The 20337-nt window shown below is 35.1% G+C and overlaps 1 protein-coding gene across 8 annotated transcripts in view; it reads left to right on the plus strand.

Moving 5' to 3' along the window:
* The window catches only part of Npas3 (neuronal PAS domain protein 3), an 829271-nt gene that overhangs the window by 200303 nt on the left and 608631 nt on the right, over positions 1–20337 (plus strand). The gene's annotated exons all lie outside the window — the stretch shown is intronic.

Consider the following 20337-nt stretch of genomic DNA (forward strand, 5'->3'; position numbering starts at 1 on the left):
AGATAGAATCAAGACGAAAACTGACAAACTAGTGCACTAGAATTTTTTTTTTTTTTTTTTTTAAGAACAGACTACATTGTGTCCAAAACCACTAGGGAATTCAGAAAGGAGAAAAAAAACAAAAACAACAAAAAACTAATTCTCAAGCCTTCAAAAAATGATTATTTGACCACATTTTACTGCTCCATGGTATTGGTACATAGCCATTAGTACAGTTTTCTGTGGGGATATTGAGCAAGCAAAGTTTGTTTTAGCATATGCTGATCTAGAATTAAAGAGATTTTAGTTACGTCAGGTTCAAATTATCTTTGACACATTTTGCAGGTTACTTAGAAAATCCTACCTAAACACAGGACTCTTCTTTATCAGAGAGCCTAACATCAGATTTTAATCATAATTTGTACCCCCAGGGTTTTAGGTTTCCAACAGGCCACCTGTCTCAGACATTTAAAAATTCACAGGACAGATGGGAAGGTGAACGAACTTGTCCTTGGATAAAGAAATTCTTACATTACAGGAGTGTTCACAGGAAGGGCTAGCCAATATATCACACAAACATAACCCTGTATTTCTCTACATAATATCATAATGGAACATTTCCCTTTAGTAGTATAAATACAAAATTCATCATTTATCTCCTATAATTTTGTGGTCAAGAGAGAAAAAAATCATCATTCTTTGTTAAAACCTGTGGTTCAGGTGATCCAGAAATCAGAGAAAATAGAGCTATATTTTATATTATCTTTTCCAAATCTCTTCTTTGCAGATATGCATCTTGTATAAAATTGTATGCCCTGTGTTTAAGAAACCAGGGTCTGAAAACAGGTTGCCCAGGTTTGGATCTTTTCCCCAATACTTACAAGTTACCTTGGCAAGTTAAGTAGTTAATATCCCTGTGCCTTACTTGTTTCATCTGTGAGATGGGGATTTTTTTATTTGTTCTTTTTAGATATACCTGACAGTGGAATATATTTTGACATATTATACATACATGGGATATAACAATCTAATTAGGATCCCATTTTTGTGGTTGTACATGATGCAGATGTTCACTAGTGGTATATTCATATATGAGATGGGAATTTTGATAACTCTTTATAGTGTGTGAAGATTGCATGAAGATAATATGTAGACCTAAATTAGCATCTGGAACTGAGAGTTTGAGCTCAATAATTGTTTGCTATTAAAAATATAGTGTGTCAGTCAACTTTCTGTCACTGTGACAAAATGCTTGAGATAGCTTATAACGAAAAAGGTTTGTTTTGGCTCATACTTGCAGAAGTTCAGCCCATGGTTGGTTGGCTCTGTTGCTTTTGGGCCTGTCTGAGACAGAACATTATGGTAGAAGCTTCTGGTGAAGTAAGCTGCTCACTTATGGTGACAGGGAAGCAAAGAGAGTAAGAGAAGAGGCTGGGGTCCTAATATATGCTTCAAGGGGGACCCCACCTCCTAAAGGTTCTATTGCCTTCCAGTAGGTTTAGGAACCAAACCTGATTATATATGCGGGCCTCTGTGAGACATTCAAACCAAAACTATAGTGTATACTGGTTTATATTTAAAATGTGAAAGAGGGACTTAAACCTTTATTTGTAATTTTTATGGAAATTTTTAGAAAAAAGTTCCTTAAAAAATGTAACAATCTCATTTATTTTGGGGGGAAGATCTGTTTTTCACACGCGTTCCAACATTATCAAGTACTGGAAGCCTATTAGGAAGCATTGGTGGATGGTGCTATGAACTGTGGTTGATCTCCCTTACTTCCTTAAATGGGCATTACTTAGGAACCCATTAGGAAGTTGAATTCTTGGGGTCAGCCTGAGAACTACTCCATCAGAAACTTGGGGAAGAGTAAGAATCTGTGTTTTAACAAGCCTTCCAGATAATTTTGATGCATGCTGCAGGTTGAGGACCACTGGCTTATTTGTATGTTTGTTGGAGGAACCATTGTATTTGTCTTGGATACAAAGTACAGCACCCTGCTCTGATGGACATTCCAGTGGAAGAGGGGCACACAAGAAATGTGTAAACAAGCATAAAAATGTAAAAATTTCAGGTGATACAGGTGTGAAAAAACAATTGAACAGGGAAATGGTCTAAGCAGATGACTGGGAGTGTTGAAATCCTCCAGACACTGGGTGTTCATGGAAGGACTGAAGATGTGACAACTGAGGTTCAAAATGATTTACGAGAACAATACATGAAAGTCAGTGAGAGAGGATTCTTGAAAGAGGAAGCAGCTAATATAAATGCCATAAGGTGGAGACGCCTTTAGGAAGGGCTCTGTAGCTGGTCTGCTACAGCTCAAACTTCCTCTCCTAAAGGCCAGAATCTGAACTACTCCAAAATTTGGAATTTTTTGAGTGTTAACATGGAACCACAAGTGAAAAATTCCATATTTGACCTTATGTGACTGATGTGACTGAAAAGAGTCCAGATGCAGGGTCACTAACAATATTGCATAAAATTATCTTCAGGTTATATGGTGCTGGGAGAATTGGAAATCCATATGCAACAGAATGAAACTAAACCCATATCTCTCACCATGCACAAAACTAAACTCAAAATGGATTAAGGACCTCGGAATCAGACCAGAGACCTTGCATCTTATAGAAGAAAAAGTAGGTCCAGAGCTTCAACATGTCAGCTTAGGACCAGACTTCCTCAACAGGACTCCCATAGCACAAGAAATAAAAACAAGAATTAATAACTGGGATAGATTCAAACTAAAAAGCTTTCTCTCAGCAAAGGAAACTATCAGCAATGCGAAGAAAGAGCCTACAGAGTGGGAGAAAATCTTTGCCAATCATACTTCAGATAGAGCACTAATCTCCAGAATCTATAAAGAACTCAAAAAACTCTACACCAAGAATGCAAATAATCCAATCGACAAATGGGCTAAGGAAATGAATAGACACTTCACAGAAGAAGATCTATAAGCAATCGACAAACATATGGAAAAATGTTCAACATCTCTAGTAATAAGAGAAATGCAAATCAAAACCACCCTAAGATTCCATCTCACCCCAATCAGAATGGCGATTATCAAGAATACAAGCAACAACAGGTGTTGGTGAGGATGTGGGGAAAAAGGTACACTCATACATTGCTGGTGGGGCTGCAAATTAGTGCAGCCACTCTGGAAAGCAGTATGGAGACTCCTTAGAAAACTTGGAATGGAACCACCATTTGACCCAGCTATCCCACTCCTTGGCCTATACCCAAAGGACTTAAAAACAGCATATTACAGAGATACAGCCACATCAATGTTCATAGCTGCTCAGTTCACAATAGCCAGATTGTGGAACCAACCTAGATGTCCTTCAATTGATGAATGGATAAAGAAACTGTGGTATATATATACAATGGAATATTACTCAGCCATAAAGAATGATAAAATTATGGCATTTGCAGGCAAATGTATGAAATTGGAGAATATCATGCTAAGTGAGATAAGCCAATCTCAAAAAACCAAAGGAAGAATGATATCACTAATAAGTGGATGATGACACATAATGGGGGGTGGGAGGGGTTAGTGTTGGGGTTGGGGGCAAGAATGGAGGAAGGAAGGACTGTATAGAAGGAGGGGAGGGGTGGGAGGGGTGGGGGAGAAGGGAAAAAAATGGCAGAATGAATCAAACAACATTACCCTATGTAAATTTATGATTACACAAATGGTATGCCTGTATGCCATGTACAGGCAGAGAAACAACATGTATCCCATTTGTTTACAATAAAAAAAAAGTATATATTAAAAAATTCATATTTGGGCACCAATCTCCAAGATATCTCTTATGCATATGCAAATATTTAAAAATTTAAAGAAATCCCAAATCAGAGACAATTCTGGTCCCAAGCATTTCAGATAAGAAATATTCAACCTGTATTGTATACAAGGAAAGGGATCCTTGGCTAAGTTTTCAATCAACTTTTTAAAAAAAATTACTATAATTCCCTATTTTGTTTTACATGATAGCCCAATACCTAAAGCCAAGAGTCATATATTCTTAATCTATTTCTCAGCTGAGGCATCAAAGTCACCCTTAACTCTTAAGGTTGTGTTGCGTTGATAGTAAGCTGTAAAACACTTGCAGATGGGGGCGGGCTGTGGTTATTGATGAGCCAAGTAAAACATTTTCTTGTGGAATTATGGAAATCTTGTCAGCTTCAGATTTCTCTCATTCAGAACATAAATCGGTATCGTTAGTCTTTATTTTATTGCCTGCTACTTGTGTTAATGTGTGCAGAATGTCTAATAATAATAATAAATGGCTAACGTGTCTTTCTTGGCTATTAATTCTTGTTAGAAAAATTATCTCACACATCAGATAAAGACAATACAATTTTAAGTGCAAAAGACATGTTTTTAAAATAAAAAAACCAAACTCAACAATTTTAGACTTTTAAAAATGAAATTATTTCAGTATTATAAATGGTAAAAGAGAATTGTAGTTCCATTTAACTCACACTATGACAAGACTGCAAAAATATACCCAAGATATAAAACTTTCTTTTTTCAATATTTACATGATAAGTCAAGTATATTACATGAGAAAGAAAACATATTTTTAAATCTAAGAAGACCTGGATTCAAATCCAGACGTCTCCATTGTTAATCAATGCCATGATCAATCCTCCATTTCAATGTGCCTCCATTTCATTGCCTATAAAATGGGAACATAAAATCTGTCTTTCTGGATTTATTAACTCAGTTTGAGATATTAAGACCATTTAAACAAGTGAATAGCAAATAGGAGGCCAAAAAGTGGTGACTATTTTATTATTTCAGACTTATCGAAAACTCTGAATTAATAGTTTACTTAACTTCAAGTCAAAGAAAAGTCTGTGGTGCTGTCCATCCTTAAGTATAGACTGTTATTTCTAAGACTCTAATTTCCTTTTTTATTTTCTAAAAAGTCATTGAACCTTAGAAACTTCTCTGTGGCCAAGTCACCCTCCCACAGTGGTAAATTCCTCTCTGTGTTTTCTGTTTCACCTTTGAGATTTCATCCTGTGGACACTGGCCGGCCAGCATGTGCCCTCTGGGATATTTCTTTTCCAGGTGAAACACCCTGTGTTTCTGCACCTGTTTTGTTTTATTTCCTCACCCACCTGCCTAGCTTTTACTGTGGTGTGTATTGAAGGAATGTGTTTTTTGAGCATACTTTGGACAAATTCAAAGTTGAATTAAATAGACAGAATTCCCAAATGGTGAGAGCAGTGGAAAATGACAAGCAGTCCAGTGTGTGTTCATGCTCTGGCTAGTTCATGGTCATGGTGCTCTGGCACTTTGGCTTTTCTTTATCAAGTGTGAGAATGTTAAGCTCATTTAAATGTACTCTCTAGATCTAAAGGCTAAGGTTTTCTCCCCAAGTTAAATTTCTACTATTTCCTGTGTAAATTAGAAGTATTAGAAGGGGGAGTATCATGAAGATGAGTACATTTACTATGTGCCAAGCACTTTCTAAAGTGTAATATTTATGATTTTTGACTTTTCAAACTTTGTAAGTTTGGTAACAGTCTGTCCATGTCCTAGATGTAGAAAGCAAGGATCAGATACATTGAGTGTCCTGTCCAGGTTTACATAGCTATTAAAAGAAGTTAAAACCCAGGTATGTGTGATCCCAAACCCCAAGTTCTCTATTGCTGTATTCTAATCAACAAATACTATGTACCTAAGAAAATAAAAGTTGAGAATGAAAATAATAATACAGTGATGTATCATTGCACTTGGTCTGCTAATATATCTTTAATTACTGATCCTGCAGTCTTAAAGTAGTACACCTGCTTGTGAATGGAAGCAGCAAGCTCACAAGAGACTCTTCCAAAGTTTCAGAGTGTAGTGGGAGGTATCGGAGAAGTATCACTAGTTCCACCCTTGTGGTCAGGGCACATGAGTGAGAACTGGAAAGGCAGAGTTCCTGTTTAGGAGCCAGGCAGTGAGTGTATGGACAAGTAAAATAATTACTACTTGTCATAAATACTGTGAAGGAAATGAGCTGGGGTTGAGGTGGAGACCTACAGGGGAGGGCTGTTGCACAAAAGGGAGAAGAAATGGGAGTGGCTGCCTGAGCCCCAGACACCCACAAACCAGGGCTTGGAGCTGATTGCTGTTCACAGTCATCAGGGGAGCCCTGAGAACCACACTCCTCCCAGCATGGGTGCAGAGTTCCCTGCTTCTTCATTGTTGCTGGAGGGTGGGCGCCATGCTTGACTCAGAGTGGACCCTTGATGCCTGTTTGCTGAATGAATTTTGCAAATCCTTGAAAAGAGCCTTCAATCTTAAATCATTTGTGCTATTCTAGTGCTGATAGATACTTGTTCACTTATAATCTTTGAAAAGTAAAGTTTTCATTAGAAAAATGTTCCAAGAGTCTAGAATAATAAATCCCAGGTACTCACATCTGGATTCAACAATTAATATTTTTCTAATCTTATCTAACCTCTATTTCATTTTTCTCCCCCTGTGTGTTATTTTCCAACAATTAGACACTATTTCTTTACCTTGTAAATATTTTAATGTCCTTTCTCATTCATGAGGACGTTTTTGTTTACATACCCCAAGGCCGTTATCACTCTTAGAATTAACACTATTTAATCTGATCTTTGAAAAATAAGAAATCTAAAGCACAACTCTTTCAAAAACAATGATGAAATTGACCTCTATAATTACAGTGTGCCTGGATCTGATTTCTATTTCCTTTTAGATTGGTCCTTTTAACTATATTATCCAATAGCTACCATTTCTTCCTCTGTCCAAAAGTAGCAACTCAACATCATCAACTTCTTGCTTAAAGAAAAAAGAAAAGAAACAAAACAACAACAACAACAACAAAAAAAAAAAAACAGACCCAGGAGAAGTGTCTACAGGGCAACTGACTTGGAAAGCTACTTGACAGAACTGCTCTTTATTGGTCCCTGTGGTGGCAGATGGTATTAAATCTGTACATGTGTCAGAAACATTATTTTTCAAAAGTTTACTCTGATGTTTTCTCCCAGACATCATCAGATGTGGGTTTTGTCTTTATAAATTACAGGTAGATTTGAGCATGGCATAGACTTTGAACAAACTTCCATCACTCAGCAGGCCGTTTCTTGAGCTGGCAGAACTGGCTACTAGGCACCCTAGGTTGGAATTCTAAAAAAATATGGATCTTTGAAATCATTACTGTGGATAAGGACAGAGGAAGTCCCAATGACTCCTCTTAAAAATCATGAAAACCTGACTTCCCAACCACCCTCCCGTTTTAAAGAGAGCCATGCAGTATCAGTTTGGCTTGAAATCCTCTATACACTTCATTCATTATTTAGTCTTATTTTACTTTGTTCAGACAAGCTATCTGGCCTATTGTGAAGCTTCACACAGCCAATTACCTCAAGGTGTTTAGTTCATTTATTATTTAAAGCATAAATCTTGTACAGGTTGTCCATTGACGACCCTTTGAGTAGATGTGGTAAATGCCTTTCATCCTGGCCGCCTCAGTCAGTGCTCACAGACCTACCTGCTGAGCTTGGCAGGCCAGGCGAGGTGCTGGAGCATGTAAGATACCAGAGGTAATTGCACTTTACTTTCTGTTTAAGGGTACATGTGAAGAATGTGCACACAATAGTAAATTCTGAGCTTAAATTTAAAGGGAAAGAATCTTTCACTTTAAATGCAGTTTTCTATAGAGAGGTAGACATTTTAACTGTTGTCATAGGCAGGGTATTGAGTTTAGACATTTCTTTAGAGTGGGCCGTAGTAATCATGTTTAAGAATACTGATATGGAAGAATCATCTTTCAGTTTTGCATCAGTGTTCTTGAACCCATTTTTCCTTTCCTGGCTTACTTCACTCTTGTGTCGTGATACCTAGGGTCAGTATGAATGACTTGGAAAAAGAGGAGCTTAAGTAATGTGCTGATTCCACTGATGGGCTTACATGCCATTAAGAGTCTCTATCCTACACCGAATGTGCCAGGTATTTAACTGGGGACTGGTACTAATTTCAGAGCTAATACTGAGCTGTTCCACATCAATGCTTTCAGCAGGTGGCTTGAACTGACAGTGTAAAGAAAAAAGTGAGAGAAAATTACCATTGTACTTTAGAATTTCTCTGATTGAATTGACTGATTATACTGTCAAAGGAGCATTGGGAAGCTGGCAGGGTTATGGGCAGTAAAGAAATGACAGAATTCTTTTTAGAAAGAGCTTGTCTGTTGGTTTTTGCACAGCCAAATATTTCAAAATGATAATAAGGGTTGACGTGAAGTTTTAATTCAGTACTTGTGAAAATCCATGTGTTCTGATTTGTCTTTTTAAAGCAGACAATTGTATAGGGAGAGCCAATGGTTTTCTTATTACATTTTATTTTCTACAGTAAAGTATTGAAACACTCTATTCAAATTCCATCAATAAATGTGAAACTACATGTTGTGTTTGCAAGGAAGTTTTATAAAGATTTTTATTTTGCTTAGAAGCTTTACTTACTGGAAAGTGGAATATCATGTTCAAAAATAGATCTGTTTGACAAGAAATAGTTTGAAAGACTTGCAAAAAGAGGAGCTTTAAATAATATACTAAATCCACTGATGGACTTACACGCCATTAAGTCTCTGCCCTACCCCAAATGTGCCAGATATTTAACTGAGGAATGATACCATTTTCAGAGCTGAGAGTGAATGCTGTCACAAATATTATTCTCTGTTGTCTCTAAATTAATGCTTATTCAATGTAAGATTCTACCTTTAAAATATTTAAAAATATTCTTTAATGAATAGAGTTAAAATTTGTGGAGATGTAGTGTCCTACTTGCTATTAATGGAATGATAATACTAACTAATACTAATTGAATACTTGCCACTTACTAGAAACTGTACCAAGTATTTCATAGCATTTCATCTACTCTTCATAATAAGTAAAGTTCTCTTTGTACCCTAGTTTACCAATGAGAAACTCAAGGCACAGTGAAGTTGAGAAACTTGACTGGATACCCAGAGCTAGTAAGAGACAGAGCTGAAGTCCTCACTCACAACCTAGCCCTTGTCCTGCAGTAACTCAGATGACAGAATTTTTCCTGTCAATTCACTGACTTCCTTCTGTACTAGTGACAGGGAATTAATACAATAATTTCCCTTTTCATGGTTATCACGTTAGGGATTTAATAGGACTTTCAATATAGAGCCAATAGAATCCTTGAAGGAAAGGTTTCAAATGTGGAAAAAAATGTATTGAAGTAGTCTATAAAAGGTATAAGAGAGACAAATTTAGCAGAGTGAAGTTAGTTTTGGGGCAGGAAAAAAAAATCAATCAGGATTAATGGGTCAGCATTCATCATTTGTTCAACAAATACTTATTGTACTAGGTGCCAAGCGTTGGGCCTGGTGTGTCGGAAAGCCCTGGGTGATTTATTTTTGTTGGGTTGACTCCCTGGTGGGATTATTCACAAACAACCTTTGGATGTAAATAGGAAACTTTAATTGCAGAAGAGAAGGGTTAAAGTCTTTCTGGTTGGACTATGGTGTGCGAATTTTGTTTCATTGCATAATCTAGCAGGCTATCCTCGTATTATCATTATTCTGATGCAGTGTAACAAACCAGCAGGAAACTGCATTCCATGGGATTTCTATGGGGACTACAGAGAATTCGTTCCAATGCTTACAGAGCAGCGGCTTGTAGCTTAAAGTAGCTTCAGGGCTAATGTGAGGAGCTGTGCAGCTCTGCTTGCTACTGAACTGTAAAACTCAAAGCATGTGTAGTGTAAATAAAACAATGTCAGTGGAATTGTTGCTAATCTGGAGACCTTATCAGGGCATTGGTTAACAATTTGTTTTTTGTTCAATGAGGGGAAAAGGTAGGGAATTTGAAATATCATGACACACTGAAAATGTGAATACCTGTTTCTTTGCTTGGTTTAAAAGTTTATCTATTTATTTATTTTGTGGTTCTATTGGAGATAAATTGGAAAGAAAGAATGTGCTTCATTAACTTCACCCATACACTTTTCCCAGAACAACTGGCAAGCAGAGCGACTTTCTGTAACAAATTTACTCAGCCTAGATTTAGAGAGGGTAAAAGAATCCATAGTCAGGGATATGTTTGTTTAATTTCTAACTTCTGTCTACATTGTGCAAATACCTAGTGTCTCTCATCCCCAAAGAGTGGTTAGCAGTACTTCCCTTATGTTAGTAGAATTGTCCTATCTTCTTTAGTGGCAGTGACATATTTGATGTCAATCAACCAGCACCACAGCACCAAGATTCTCTGTACTCCTTCCACTGCCTCCTGAGCTAAGGCGATAATGATCTGCCAGGCCGACTTCAATGGCCTGCAACCTGTGAGTCTCCTGAGCCCAGGGCTTAGTTTAATTCTCTGCTGTTATACTCTTGAAATTCTTAATAATGTTTAATCTTAATAATGTTAATGTTTGTTCGCTTTTGGGTGCACATTTGTGAGTAATGCGATTGCTTCCTTCAGAGGAATTAGGCAAACCAATTCCTTCATAATGCTACATGTTAATAAAAGATAATGGTTAATGACTTTCATTTTGCATGGGACTTTACAATTCATGTAACTGCTCTTATTCTATGTGCCTCTTTCCCACCCTCCACCCCTGATACCATCTTCAGAATTTGCATTCTTTGACCAACTTAAATGTTGCCTCAACCACGAAGCATGAAGCCTTCTAGTTCCTCCATAGACATTATCATCTCTTCCTTTTGTGTGTACCTTGGCTATAGCTTGAATTTGCTGTGTTCACATCTGTCTCCCTTAGTACATGGTAGACTTTCAGGGAAGGACTAGCATCTTCAAAAATCATTATAGTCTTTTCCCCATTTCTTGTCCCAGTGCCTTTCAATGTTCTGTAAATGCTTGTTGAATTGAATTAAATAATTTGCCCTTTTATTTGATAGAGTAAAGAAATTTACATTTAATATAAGGCCCCTTTGATAGACATATTGCCTTCATTTCAGTTCTCTTCTGATGTAAAATTATGGTGCTGATTTCCATGGAATGGCAAATGGGATGAGATGGTACACTTTTGATTCTGCCTCACTTATAAATTTGGGGTGGAGAAAATATAAATGAAATCATTTCACTAATTTTCAGACATTTAAAGAGTATGGAAATTGAGCTTAGGAAGAAAAGGTTAACTAAGGTTAAAGCGAATGCTTTTCATTTCACTTAGCATATCACTAAGTGCAGATTTAAAGGCAGTGCTCTCTTCTCACCAAAACTCCCCATGCTGCTCCTGGATTTCCTTTTAACATAATTTAAGTAAGACATTGTAATAGTTTAAATCATTTTAATTCTGCATGCTTCACAGTGGCTATTTTCATATAAGGAATATTTTGTTATATAGTTCCTTGAATTTCTTAGAAGAATAGAATTTTCAATGCCTGGAGTCTATAGACAGAACTAGTAGTTTAGAAACCTGTCCATATCTAACCTTGTTTACTAGCTACAAAAAAAGATTGCACTTGGCTCTACCATAGAGAGTTTTAGCACAGGACACATGAACAGCTTCAGAGGTTCTAAAAAATCTCTAGAACTATATGGAGAAAGTATTTTGAGAGCATTCAAATCTGTTGAAGAAAGGGCTCCAAAAGCAGCTTTGTAAAGTATTCCAGACAAGCTAAGAGCCAAGCTAAGAATGAATAATACTCGTACATACATTTTAAAGGTAAATCTAATGGTCAGTCAATTAAAGACCAACTCTTGTTGAACTTAGATTTATACTGTTGAAATCTTCATTTTCTGGGCTGTGAAATGTTGTTTCCACTGAGTATTATACCGTTACTTTTCTGAAAGTAGAAGAATATTGCAGTATACATTTATGTACTAGTATATAGATTAGAGTCTTAGGTCCAGAAATTGTTTGCTTTTGGATGTACATTTGTGAGCAATGTGATTGCTTCTTCAGAAGAATTAGGCCGAACAATTCCTTCATAATGCTACATGTTAATAAAAGACACCATTGGGAAGAAAACCTTGACATCTTCCAACCAGGGTTATTCTTGAATATGAGAAGTTTAAGACATACTTGTGGTATATCTGTACGAGGAATAATATGCTTTGCAATAATGAAATCCTTGTTTAGAAATAAACAAAGCAGCTCTGGGAAGATTCTATTCCCTTGGAGATATAATTACCCTAAAGAAGCTTCACACAAGCCAGAGATTCTGTGCATTTCACGGAAATGGAATGGTGAACAATGACAACCTTGCCTGTTTTTTATGGTTTGTTTTTCCATTTAGCGTCTTTTTTCTTATGTACTCTATTTTTCTCTGCTGATTTCTAAACTCTGAGAACTTATGAGCAGCACAGCTTAAGAAGAGATCAAGATTGCATACAGAAAGAAACTCGGTAGGGAGATTGCTCAGAAAACTTGGAATGGAACCACCATTTGACCCAGCTATCCCACTCCTTGGTTTATACCCTAAGGACTTAAAATCAGCATACTACAGTGACATAGCCACGTAGCCACATCAATGTTTATAGCAGCTCAACTCACAATAACTAAACTATGGAACCAACTTAGATATCCTTCAACAGATGAATGAATAAAGAAAATGTGGTAAATATACACAATGGAATATTACTCAACCTTAAAGAAGAATGAAATTATGGTATTTGCCTGTAAATGTAGGGAACTGGAGAATATCATGCTAAGTGAAATAAAACAATCCCAAAGAACCAAAGACTGAACGTTTTCTCTGATATGCGGATGCTAATTCACAATAAGGTGGGGTGGGGTGCTAGCGAAGAATAGAGTTACTTTATATTAGTAGAGGGGAGTGAAGGGAAGGGAGGGGGTGTGGCGATAGGAAGAATCATAGAATTAAACAGACCTTATTGCCTTATGTACATATATGACTGCATGTCTGATATGATTCTACAGCATTACAATCAGAAAAATGAGAAATTATACTCCATTTATGTATGATATATCAAACTACATAAATGCATTCTACTGTCATGTGTAACTGATTAGAACAAATTAAAAAATTTGAAAAAAGAAAGAAATTCAGCTTAGATTCACTTGGAGTACATTTTTCTCTCAAACATGCAAATGTCCAAGTAGGATGACCTGTGAAATTAGCAGCCCTGGAATTGTTGCAGTTCTCTTTAATATATTTTAAGAGCATTTATTGTGTATTAAGACACAACCTAGGCACTAAAGGGTGTTCAAAAATGAACAAGACTAGCCCTTGCCTTGAGGAGCAGGTAAGATCATAAGGAAAATATGACAGCAGATGTGTGACCCCACCAGACAGCCTCAAGTGGAACAACTCAATGACCTGAGAATCACAGTGTTTCAAAGACATGAGACTGCTTGATAATTAAAGTGATTTGTGGTTTTTTGTTTGTTTGTTTGTTTTTGTTTTTTTGTAATAGGGATTGAACTCAGGGCACTCTCAACCACTGAGCCACATGCCCATCCATATTTTGTATTTTATTTAGAGACAGGGTCTACACTGAGTTTCTTAGTGCCTTGCCTCTGCTGAGACTGCCTTTGAACTTGCCATCCTCCTGCCTCAGCCTCTCTAGCCACTGAGATTACAGGTGTGTACCACTGTGCCCTGCTGCATTTTGTGATTTTTAAGAAGGCTTCTGAATTTACTAGAAGTCATTTAGAAGTTGAAGCCCCCAATAGGAATCACTGTAAAGATCTTGCAGGATAGCTCTTAAGCTGACCACCTCTTATTTCTTCCATTGCTCTCTCTGTACTGGTCTAGAGTTCACTGGTGGGACCCAGTTGGCACAGAAGATGCTTTCTGACTGCATTTGCCTCTCTGATTCCTTCTTTGGGTCTCTGTTTCTTTCTTTTCCTCATTTCTTATCCAAACTCTACTCTCCCCTTGCTTTCTGCAGTTCACCTTTGCCTTTTCCCTCATTCCCTCTCAGTCATGATCTTCCTATGGTAATCTTTAACACCTAGGCAATTTTAACCTCCAAGAAAATAAAAATTGAGTCCTCCTCAAAGAGTATTGTGGTAAATACTGGGGTTTCCCATTGCACTATGAGTTGAAGAAACACTGTGATATGGGATGGTGTTCTTAAAGAATTATTTATTTTTCCAAAATTATATTTTAGCTACCTTTGAAAACTTAAGACAGCATTTAAGAAGTTTTGTAACCCCTGGTAGAATACCAAGAGAATCCATAGTGGAGTAATTGGATGACCTGGATTTTGACTTATTTTCAATATGGTGGAATAATACCTTTTTAATTTTTTCTAAACATTGTTTTTGCTCACTGATCTGTGACTGAATGTCTAAATGTTCATTTTTTTTAAGATGTAGTTTTAAAATGCTTTTTGGTGCTGGGGTTTGAACTCAGAGGCACTTTATCACTGAGCCACATCCTCAGCCATTTTATTTTTTTTATTTTGAGAGACTCATTAAGTTGCTTAAGAACCCACTAAGTTGCTGAGGCTGCCCTCAAATTTGCGATCCACCTGCCTCTGCCTCCTCAGTCACTGAGATTACAGGTGTGCTCCTTCATAGCTAGCTCAATGTTTATTTTTAATACTTAACATTTATTTTTCATTGTTTTGAACAACTGTTCCTAAGCTGAGTGAATATAGTATAGAATATTTTAAAAATTTTGCCTGTGCATTCCATTTTCTTAGGATTTTTATTACATGATTATTCACAGAAATTTAAAATTAAGATGGGCACAAATAAGAAATTTGTGGGCTATGAATATAGAAAGACTGCCAGATTTCCAGAGTGCTATTCTACATCTAAGTTATGCAAATGAACAGTCATAAGCCTCTGTATGAAAGCAATTTGACATTGAAGGCGGAGCAATGAATTAAAGTCAGACCTGAGTTTTAGTCCCAATTCCATGACCTTGCAGATGTGGTAGTCCCACTTGTCCATGGGGGGGATACATTTCAAGACCCCCAGTGGATGCCTGAAATTGCAGATAGTACCAAACCCTTTTTACACTGTTTTTTTCCCCTATACATACATATACAAGCTTAATGCTTTTCCCATCTTAACTAAGGACTATCATATACTATTGGTGTCACCTTTGCAGTTCCAGGTGTAGTAGGAGAGATAGCATAACTTTTTTTTGCATGTACAATTTCTCAGAAATTTGTTCTTCCTGTGAATCTTAGAAAATGATGTTTTTCTTTCCTTATTAAGTGAAGAACTTTTTCCTTAAAGGAAGCCTCTGTCGGGCATATCCAGTTTTCAGGATCACTACTGTTAAACTTTGGGGCCATTATTAAGTAAAATAAGGGTTACTGAAATACAAGCACTTCCATTGTTTGACAGTTGATCTGATAATTAAAGTGGTTACTACGTGACTAACAGGTGGGTAGCATATACAGTGTGAACATGGTGGACAAAGGGATAAAGTACAGCAGGATGGCATGAAATTTTATCACACTACTCAGAATGGTCCATAATTTAAAACTTATGTATTGTTTATTTCTGGAATTTTCCATTATTATTTTTAGATACACTTAATCACAGGTAACTGAAAGCACAGAGAGGGAAACCATGGATAATGGGGGACTATTGTATATGATTCTGGAGCAGTCATAGCAATTATTTGGAAAACTTTTTATCATATCAGTGAAGGGTGGTTTAATATATAACTTCTAATGTCATATAGTTCATGGTTTGGGGATTTTTGATATTATAAAAACTGAAAAATCATACTTTATGGGATCCTTGAAAGGAAAGTGCATATTTATGGTAATTTAAAAATATATTAGATAAATTTTAAAAAACACTACTGCTATGCTGAAAGCTCCTTGAATGTAGGAAATTTTATTTTCATTTTTATATTCCTAACCTGCCATAACACCTGATGTATTGCAGACATTCAATAACTATTGACTGAATGATTGAAAAACAATTTCTAACATCTCATCCAAAAATTAAAAATTGCATTCAGAGTTGATTTGTTAAATAGAATTCAACTTGTTCCAAAAGTTGCTTGTTGAAATAGATATATCTAGTTTTGTTAGCATATATCATTTACCTAGTAGATCTTGGGTAATGATTTAGATTATATATAATTACTTGATTTAAAAAAATAATTTATCAACAGTCATGTTCTTTTACTCAGAGAAAAGGTTTACTTTCCTAACAGAACAAACCATATTTTCCTAACAGATCAAACAATATGAAAACTGTTAATGTTTTGAAAATTAATTGTCTTCATTTTTATGTCATCTGGACTAAAAATTGAGGAAAATAAACTAGTAACATATCTTTTATATCTCTGTAATTTTATGCATATATTAAGCCACTTAAAATATTTCAAATATCTTTGGACTTGGTAATTTCTAGATTGCATTTTATTTTTTTCTTTTGAAAAATTTTGCTAAAACTAGGCTATAGCTGGCTAAGTTTCATCATCAACTTCTAGCAAGGTTTTTGTGTCAAGTTATGAACTTCCAGATATTAGAGTTTAAAATAGCAGTGATGCCACTATAATATTAATGATAAATGGCATACATTTGAAACATTTAAAAATGATCATAGCCTTAAAGCCAAAAAGAACTGGAAAATATTAATGGTATAGGAACTGTCCTATGTGGTTCTGAATTATGCATAGCAGGGAAGGGTAGAAAGAGATAAATTACATAATAAATCAAAGTTCACATGGTGTATTGTTTATTTTTTTAAAAACTACACAAACTTTCTGTTTATGCAGCGTGTCAGCTATTTGAAAAAAAAAGATGAATAGTTCCAAAATTCAGATTTATTCCAAAAATGAATATTTATCACACAGTGGTATCATCCTGAATGTAAGAAAATAATTGCAGTGTATGTTTTACCATGAAGAAGTCTAGGAAAACATTGACTTTTTATACTTTGAATGTGCTTTTATTCTCCAGTCCATTTATATGCTTTGTCTCTTTTTGATTTGTAGAAGTCAGGTGTTTTAACCTTCCTTTCAAAAACTGTAGCAGCAATATCACTCAGGAATGTACATAAGATTATACTAAGGCAATAATTAACAGGAAATATCTCTTCTTGATAAATCTGTTGCATTAAAACATGGTGATTGCCAGAGCATTAGAAACATTAGGAAATGTTATTTGATGAATAGAAATTGCTTGCAGAATCTATTGGTAACTAGAAAAAAAATTGATGAACTTTCCTTCCTAATATTTTGAGATTCTAAGCAAATTCCTGATGAGGAATTAAGTGGCTTGCATATATTTTGCAGATGTGACTTACTATAGAAATACTATGTTATTTTCAAGAGTTAATAACTAGTAGATTTAATTAATAGTTCTGTAAACAGACCTGAAATAAATATTTCTGCTCTCATTGTGACCAGTGGTCTGGGATTCCTACTCATTTGGTTCAAGTCATAATTAGAATAAGATATGCTCCATGTTTGTATAAATATGTCAAAATAGACTTTACTGTCAACTAAAAAGAGCAAATAAAAATGCCATTTTAGCCATAAGTATGCCTTTTTCTATACACTGTACATCAACCTAGGACTATTGAATACTTATATAGGATTCTAACATAGAACTTAAAAAAATTAGTGGCTCACATTACAGATAGAGACCGGGTATGGTTGTCATTGAGATGATTATTTCCCTCTAAAGTGAGATACATATATGCCAAATAATTTTTTCCTGGAACAAGTTTTAAAATAGCATCGTAGACCATTACTGTATGAATTTCATTCACTCAGTACTTTCCATTGGGTACAATGAGCCAGAGAAAGGAAAATATAAGCATGTGTTATTAATCTCTCATTTTTCCATGTGGGCTCAGTTTGTCCCTTGCTTCTGTTGATATTTTTACATGTCTTCTCATCATTCTGTTTAGCATTTCCTATCACATCATTTGTTGCTCATCTCTTCCAGGAGTCTTTTGACTTCCTATGCATTATATTTAAAGAAAAATCAGAGGCTAAGTGGCAATTCTTGAAGTGAGGTGGAGAAATGATTAAAGCTTGTGAGAAAGAGAGTAGAAGCAAGAAAGAAAGTTCAGAATGGAGTGGAGATAAAGAGCTGTAGGAAGGATGGGGAGCCAGCAGTGAGGGTGGTATTTGAAGTTGTGTGTCAGAGTGTCCATGGAGGAAGATGAAGGGAAACATCTGGAGGATCATGGTTACAACCTTAATTAACCTCATGGTCTACTGACTGACTAATTTCATGTGACTCATGTAGACCAATGATAAGAGGAAACAAACATTTGGGGAAAAGTATGTTGTCCCTGTAGATATTTTAGTGGTGTAGATATGTCCTAAGATTACTGATTTTTTTCCCCTCTGATAGTTATACAAAGTTTTTTTTTTTTTTAATATCTAGGAACTGTAATTGACTTGATGTGTTTACAAATATTGACTGATGTCATTTAAAATGTGCATGGTAAAGGCAGACTGTTTGTATATTATCAGATTATGCCCAATACCCATTTCTCTGACAAATTTCTGTTGTACTTTTTTAGCATTTGAAGGGTTTTCATTTGATGAGATATTTATTACCTAGATTTTTAGAGTGTATGGAGTTGCTGTTCTTTTTCTTCCTGAAAGTGTTATTAAAAAAATCTTGTTTGTACAAAACTATTCTCCATTTCTTTGATGTTATATTGAACAAACAAAAACTGAAACTTGACTGCTCAGAGACTTTTTTTCCCGTTAGGAAGCGTATCTACTTGTTTCAAAGGGAAACAAAATAAAATGGAAGAAGTGTTTAGATGCTTTTTATTCATAGTGTTAAAAATGGTGAAAAGAAGAATTCACATTTTTTCCTTAACACAATGTAACAAGCAATTAACTTTTTGGCATAGTGATAAATCTGCTTCTGTAAGAAGGTGTTTTGTGTTTTAATAAGTGGCAATACATGCTAGTATATTCATTTTTATTGAATAGTTGAGTGGAAAAAAAACAATTTAATTTATAAGGTATTGCCTTGGGCTTATTGAGATTTTACATACAATATTCCAATGGGACCATATCACATTCAACAGAGTATTACTTAAAAAAATGATTCACAACAAATCACCTTAATATATCTCAGTATTTGTGAAATGTTATTTTTTAATCTACTCAGTCACCTAAAATAAACTTAAAATCAGAAATTCTTAGTAATGGTGAGTCAATAATTGATAGAGTATAGTTTTAAAACAACAAGAACAAAAATTGAAGGTTAGTTACCTAAAGGCAGGACATTCAAAAATTTTTGCCATCATTTGTTCTTTCATTTTTTTGAAAATTTGCTTGTTTGTTCACTCATTTGACTTTATTACTTACCTGTTCTATTTTTAGAGGGCATAGATAGGTTTTAATATTTATTTCCCATCTAGAACCTTAAATGTAATTATTATTTATATACTATTAATGAAGACAAGTACTGCCTGCTTAGCAAATTCAATTAAAAAATCAGGAAATTTTGGCTATATCAATTAAAAAAATTTTTTTGTTGTTGAATATATACAAAATAAAAATTTGCCATTTTAACCATTTTTAAGTAGGTAGTTTGGTTGCATATGCTACTTTTACCATGTTGTACAATCATTACCATGATCTATTTCCCAAAGTTTTCATGGTCTTGAACAGAAACTCTGCAATCATTAAGCAATAGCTTCTAAATTCCTCCTTTTCCTACCTTTTAATAATGTCTAGTGTTCTTTTTTCCCTCTATGAATTTGCCTATTCTAGAGATTTCATGTAAGCAAACATGATACCATGTATATCTATAGCATATATTGTTTATCTATCTGCTGATGGATGCTGGCATTGTATATAACTTGTGGATGTTGTAAATGATACTGCATTGAACATTGGGATGCAAGTGTCTATTTTTGGTAATTCAATTTGGGCATATACCTAGAAGAGCAATCATGGAAATTCTATGTTGAAGTTTTTTGGGAACCACAAAACTATTTTTCATGTGTCATAATTTTATATTCCCTAGCAGCAACATAAGGGAGTTTCAATTTCTGAAACATTCTTACTGATACTTTTTTTTTTTCATTTTTTAAAATTACAGCTACACTAGTGGGTGTGAAAGTAGATGTGATTTTGATTTGCATTTCCTTAATGACTAATGATGTTCAGCATCTTTTTATGGATATTATGACCGTTTGTATGTGTCTTGTACAAATGTCTATTCAAGCCCTTTGCTCATTTTTAAGTTACATTATCTTTTTGTTTGTGATTTTTAGTTCTTTGTATATTCATATTATACACTATCAGATAAACAATTTTCAGATAATTTCTGCCTTTCTGTGGGTTGTATTTTCGCTTTTATGATAGTCCTTTAAAAATACACAAAATTACTCTGTTTTGATGAACCCCAGTTTATCTATTTTTTTCTTTTATTATTCATGCCTTTAATATATCATCTAAGGTCAAATTCAAG

Source organism: Sciurus carolinensis, chromosome 2 (assembly GCF_902686445.1).
Source record: "Sciurus carolinensis chromosome 2, mSciCar1.2, whole genome shotgun sequence".
Lineage (NCBI taxonomy): Eukaryota > Metazoa > Chordata > Mammalia > Rodentia > Sciuridae > Sciurus > Sciurus carolinensis.